This window comes from Triticum aestivum, chromosome 6B (assembly GCF_018294505.1).
Source record: "Triticum aestivum cultivar Chinese Spring chromosome 6B, IWGSC CS RefSeq v2.1, whole genome shotgun sequence".
NCBI lineage: Eukaryota > Viridiplantae > Streptophyta > Magnoliopsida > Poales > Poaceae > Triticum > Triticum aestivum.
In genome coordinates this window covers 184,289,682-184,296,748 of record NC_057810.1, presented here as the reverse complement: position 1 = coordinate 184,296,748, position 7,067 = coordinate 184,289,682, and positions in this window count along the sequence as shown.

Genomic DNA, 7,067 nt, shown 5'->3' with positions numbered 1-7,067 from the left:
ATATTCGAAGTCTTTAAGTTATGCCTTTTAAGAAAAGTTTGTTCATTTTTTAAGAAAACATTGTTCGTGTTTCCAAAATTGCTTCAAATAAAAAAACATAATTTCAATTTTTATTCTCATTTTTAAAAATGTGTTAAGAATTTCAAAATGATTTTATGTGTTCTCAAAGATTCTCCATATTCTCCAAAAATTGTTCGCAATGTCAAACAAGTTTAAATTTTGGCAGCTGTCAAATGTTGGCTAGAGATTGGTTGCTTGTCTATTTTGGTTGTAAATCTCACAAAAGGTTGCTAAATGTTGGTAATTTTTGATTTTGCAAGATGTTTCGCTTGCCAAATGTTGGTAGCAAACCAATCAACCTCTAAGATTCAACAATGTACTTCCAGTAGATAAGGATTGTCTGATCTAGTATACAGAAGAAACTACTTTGTCCATTTATTTCAAAGATTCTAACTTTCAACATTGCACAACATCAAACCAATTAGCTTCAATTTTGAAAATCTCAGCAAAAGCCATACTGTTTTATTGCACTGACATTGAAATTTAAAAGCAATAGCAAAAGAAGAACACTACTCTATGGTGCATCCACATCAAATAAACATTTAATATACTGGTTGATAATGGATGATTAAGCAAGTACGATGATTTATCAGCAAGCTCACAATATGTAAATATTGGTACCCTTTTTTCGCTACCTGTTGTCAGCAGCAACCTCAACAGTTACCACTGCATTAGGGCCATCTCCCTTTCAACAAAAATTACGATTGTGCTCATTTATATGCTCAGCAAGAAACAGAAAGAATAACAAAATATCACACATTTGCTAATTCTGCAGGGAATGATCCATAGCCATGAACATAGAGGCATTTACAGTCAACGAACACATAGCTCAGACAAAAACTAAGCAGATTCTTCGGTGCTCCTGGAAGCCAGAAATTTGGTATGTGCAGAACAAACATGAACCGCAGATGGTGCAGCAACAGAACTATAGAAGTATGTAATGAGACTCTCAATAGTTTGATGCTGCAGCAACAGAAGTATGTGATGCACCACAGATTTTGTCAAACCTATAACATCCTCTTCAAGGTGAAACAAGTAGGAAGCAACCAAGGATTATCTCCTCAGGACAAGCCAATTATGCCTAGCAAAACGTGAAGACATTAAAGCACATGTCACCAACTACAAGAAAGATTTAGGTTTGTGTAGCAAGAAGTAATCATACAACATCAATGTAGTCCTGATCGTGCAACATGTTTTCAGTCCAAAATGGGTAACATTTTATTTTATTTTTTACAAGGAAAATGACTATGGCATTATCAGGCCTTTCTAATATATTTTTATCCCAGCTTATTCTAACAACTGACATGTAGTTGTACTTAGTACAACTTCTAACAGCTGACATGTAACTGTACTTACTAATAAAACTCCTAACAGCTTACATGTAACTGTACTTAGTAAAACTTCTAAAAGCTGACATGTAACTGTACTTGGTAAAACTTCTAGAAAGTAGCAACTGGGCAATGTGTGTGTATGTTCTGAAATCTGAATCTTAGTTCGGAACCGACCTTTCTAACACAACAACTCATAGATATTACACTATTTTATTGAATCTACAGTTCTTAATACAAATACTTAAGTTTCCTCTCCTGCTAACGAAACATCAGTAAGCTTCAAGGGTGTAAATGAAACCCCCTGGAAAACTTTCCTCTGTTGCTAGTCACCTACAGCAAAACAATAGTACAACACTAGAAGGACCACGATGTCGCCTAGAGGGGGGTGAATAGGCGTTTTAAAATCTTTTACGGATTTATCTATATCCTAATGCGGGAATAAACTAAGAGGATACTTTTCAAGCACAAATCATAAATATATTAGGCTCACTAAGTGCACCAACAACTTAGCATAAACAAGATGAGCACAACGAGGATATGAGTAAGCACAAGTAAGTTACACAAAATATCACGAGATATGGAAATGAATAATACACACACCCACAAGTAGGCAATACAAGCTTACACAAATTGTATCACAATATATGGAATTGAATGATACAAGCAAACTCAAGTAAGCACTACAAGCTTACACAAGATATGTTACAAGCTAGCAATTCACACTAAACACAAGATAGAACAATAGTAGGAAGTATGAATTGCGGACTATAAAGTGTTGGCCAAAATAATCTCTACGATATGGTAACCAACACAATATAATGAGGACAACAAGAATAGTGAATGCGCAGTCAAGTGACCAAGGTAAACCACAAGTAAGGAGTTAGGGTTAGGGATAATCGAAGTCACGGAAACGATGATGTATCCCGATGTTCACTTCATTGGAGGGAAGCTAGTCATCGTTAGAGAGGTGGATGTTACCACGAAGGCACACCAACGCCACGAAGGATCACCCTATTCTCCTTGAGATATCACCACGAAAGCGATTCCCAACCACTAGTGGTAGACCTTGAGGTGGCCTCCAAACCTTCACAAACTTTCTGGGGGACAAATCACAAGTTGATTCCTCACCGGAGCACTCCTACCGCCTAGGAGTCTCCAACCTCCAAGAGTAACAAGATTAAGGGGGAAATGCTCAAGACTTGCTCAAATCACGAATTGCTTTGGTCAAAAGAGAGAGGAGAAGTGGTTGTATGCTTGGATGAAATCTCTCTCAAGAACTCTCATAAATCTCTTCGGGGTGTAGCACGAGAAGGCTCAAATCCCTCTCTCTCAAATCCCACCAAAAGCAACTAATGCTATGGAGGGATGGGAGAGGAGAGGAACAATGGAGGAGGTCAACCAATGAACCCTAGATCCATGGGGTAGTTTCCCCCCAAATGGATTAGAGTTTTGAGGCTTGGGGGAGGAGGATAGAGCTCAAAAGAATGGGGAAATCACAGATCCAAAAGCACACACTCGATGGGGAAGAAGGGTGCCGTATATAGTGCCCAACAAAATCTGCCCGTTACGCACAGAAAAACGCAACCCGGAACTTTCGGGCCCCCTATTGAACACATATGTGCAAACTCTCTAGTTAACCCGGAACTTTCCCCGGAACTTGCCCGGAACTTCCGGGATGCCCGGAACTTCTGTCCCCGCAGAAAACAGCCAGCATACCGAAAGTAAAACATGCGTAAACTTTTCATACAAACTCCGATTTTGATGATCATGGGCTCGTTTTGAAGCTATGGAAAAGCTCCAGGTCCTCAGATAGAGAACCACCCAAAATAAACCAAAATGGAGGGTGCAAAGTATGGAAATGTTAGATCATATATTTTGGGAAACTATTTGGCTTTGGCTTTTCTTTGGTATATAGGATATGAGTGGAATTGTGTATAGAAGATGTTGACTTGAGCAAATCCATCAAAAACCCCTTTGACCCTCTTAATAGTGCGGGATCCCTATAACTCAAGAATCATAAAAGAGCTACACTACATAGCTATCGAGAATCCATTCTTGAGTGTATATGTTTCTTTCTGGTGGTCATCACTCCACAACACTAACGTCAAAGGAACTAATACCTTTGACACGAGCCGTTCACTTGAGCTTGATGTTGATGTTTATTATTGGCTCAAGATGAAGGCAAGACATTGGTGAAGTCTTCAAGTCTCTCCCCCATACACAATGTGGGGAAGCTTTGCTTCGTATTCATCTTCACTTGTCCATCATGTGATCATCCACAAGCTTCAAGCATGTAATCCTTTGGGATGGTTATCTTGAACTTGCCCTTGTCAACCATGATCACCAACACTTGATATCATCCTCTCATAGACACTTGAAATCTCTTTCTCGATGCGAGCCCATGAGCATCACCTAACCCTCAGAAACATAGACAACACATAGTATGGGTTAGTACACAGAGTGCAATTGATAATTTCTTATCATACCACAAGATCTTATGTGGTGCATCATTTGCGCCTCGTGTGTTGGCCATTTAGAGTTCGATCTTTGAGCTTCATCTTGGTCAACCTATATCTCTACTCCATGTTTAATCTTGACCTCTTGAAGGGTATATTGAATTCTTCACTTGAATAGCCTGCTTGAATACTTGATCAATCATGACTCACACATGAGTCCATTATGATCATATCTTTGAGCCACTCCTTAAGATACTCCAATGAACTTCGTTTTGATCATCTCAATGTAACTATTGCTTCAAAGGAGTTGTCTTCCATTATTCTTCAATCATATTCCAATGGGACTAACCTTCAAATGTATATCTCAATGCAAACATTAGTCCATAAGGATTGTCATTAATTACCAAAACCACACATGGGGACAACATGTACTTTCAATCTCCCCCATTTTGGTAATTGATGACAATCTCAACAAGAGGGTTTATATAATGAATTTTTACACAAGCACACACTTTTTCTAGGATAAATTGTATACTTGCGGTGACTTTGATAACATTGATTATCACAAAGAAACTTGATGTTTATCAAAACCGGTTGTACTAACATCAAAACACTACACAAGCATTTGATGTTAGTAAGACCTCAATATATAGAGCAAGCTCCCCCACAATATATGCATGTGTGAATGAACTTTGAATTTCATTGCATATATTGGTTGATATAAACTAGTTGGAGTTTTTTTCTATATATTCATTCATGCAACAAGCATATATAACTAGGGTGGGTATGCATGAATTACAACAAGAACTTCAAATATATTTATCTTAAACCCTCTAAACTTCTCCCCCATTGGCAACAAATGCCAAAATGGAAGACAAAATGTAACGCCCCGGATTCGATGTGCCAGGTGTTTCCTAGTTATTTGCCGTCGTTGCCATGTCATTTGCTTGCGTGTTACATTTTGCCATGTCATCATCTGCATTTCATTTGCATGTTTTTCAAAACTTGCATCCGTTCGGGTTCCGCCGGTCCTCTCCGTTGTCCGTTCGGAGCCTAGACACACTCGCACGCGCCCGCGGCACCTCCGAAATATTATTTTATAAGTGGCATAAAAATGTTCTCGGAATGGGTTGCAACTTGTCGTGCGGTCTTATTATAGTGTAGACAGGCCGCCTGCCAAGTTTCGTCACATTCGGAGTCCATCTGATAGCCCAACCATTAAATGTATAGCGGTACCGTTGTCGGTACCTTCGTCGGACGTTTCGGCTTCCGAAACTGCCGCCGGGCCGCACCTCTCTTCTCTCCCCTCAGTCCAGACCCTCTCGTCACAGCCCACCTGCAGCCCACCTAAAACCCCCTCCGCTCCGGACCGCCAGATCGAGATCCGAGGGTCCGAAACCCCTCCAAAACCCCCCCTAACCCTAGCCTTACCCTATATAAACACCCCTCCTTCCTAAATTGGGCAACCCTAGCCCCTAGCCTCCCCTAACCTCCTGCAGCCGCCACCTCCCACCTTCTCCTCATTTTCCGTGCTGGCCCATCCCGCCTCCGCCACTTGGCGCCGCCGTCACCACGTCTTTCCAGCACTCCTAGGGCGCCACCTCAGCCAGCCGCAGCTCCCCTCCAATCCCCTCGCGCCACATGTCCCTGCCTCGCTCCCCCCACCAGTCAGCGCTGCCAGGGCCGCTAGGACCCAGATCGGGCCCTGGGAGGCCCGCCCGAGCCCGGATCCCGCTCGCAGCCAGCGCCCGTCGCCCGCGGTCCCGCTCCTCGATCCGATCTGGATCGGGAGGGAGTCCCGCCCTCGCCGCCGCCACCGGACTCCGCCCCGCGCCCCGCAGGACGTCGCCTCCTCGTCGGTGCCCCGCCGCCATTCGCCTTCACCGCTGGCGCCGTCCCGCACGCCTCCCGCGCCGGCCTGCCGGAGTTCGTCGCTGCCGCCTCCGCATCCCGCTCGCCGCCGGCCTCCTCGGGGCCAGATCCGTCCGGATCCGGCCGGAACCGCGCCCCATGGCCTCCTCCGCCCTTGCCGGCCCCGTCGGACCCCGCCGCCGCCCCTCCATCGCCGGAAACCGCCGCCAGCGCGACCTTCCCCGACCCTGCGCGCGTGCGGGCACACGCGCAGCTGTGCCTCTGCACGTGGGTCGCGCCCCCCGGCTGGCCCATCTCCTCGGCCCAGCCCCGGCCTGCCTCTCCTTCCTCTCTAGGCCGAAGCCCGTGGTGAGATACACCTATTCCCCGCCCAGGCGACATATTGCTATATTGCGCTCGGTCTGTCTTTTTCAGAAAACTGTTGTCCCCGAATCTGTTACATTATCATGCCATGGTCATCGCAGTGTATTTCTGCATCCGTAGCTCCGTTTCATGCGTGTAATATGTCAAATTGTTCGCCTCAACGAGTAAATCATTTCATTCCATTGCATCATATTCATTTGAGCTCATCTTGATGCCCGAATCATCGTTGCAAGAGTGCTTCATGATGTTAATCTGCTGAAACTGTTATAACGAGCTCTTTTGTCATTTTTGCCATGATTGATGTGTGCATCCTATGAGGTTGATGTCTACATGTGTTTTAATCTATGCTATGTCTTCTTTACAGAGGTGCTTACCATGTATTTTTGTGATCAATGTGGTGACTAGCACAAGCATGCAAACTAGGCTTCGTAATGTTGCTGATTTCAGTCCCTGTTCTGCTATTATTTTGATGCCATGTAAACATGATGCTACAAAGAGATCCATGCATATTTTGAGATACTTTAGTAAGGGTGTTTTGAACATATGGTTGTTCTCTATCCATTAATGCCCTTGGTTGCAATTATGGAGTAGTCTAGCAGGTCATTTTCGTGCTCTACTTTTGCTTCGAAATGTTTCCTGGCAGATTGTTTACATGTTATTCAATTTTGCCAAGGTTGTTGTAGTTGATCCGTGTATGCTATGATGTTCTTCTTGCCATGTATAGCTTGTATGCCATGTCTTCTTGATGTATGTATGCTTAGTTTATCATGAAATGCTCTATAGTGAGTGCATCGAGCTCACGAAGATGCCTTCATAATTCTGTCAATGCCATGCTCTGTTTGCTGAATCTGTTAACGAAACTTGCTATGTTTACATGGGTGCCATCATATCTTCTGGTCCTTTTTGGCTTATGGTCAGTAAGGGACTTTTGATCTATGGGTTTAGTAGATTCATGACATGCCTTTGTTTGCCATGTTAAGTTCCT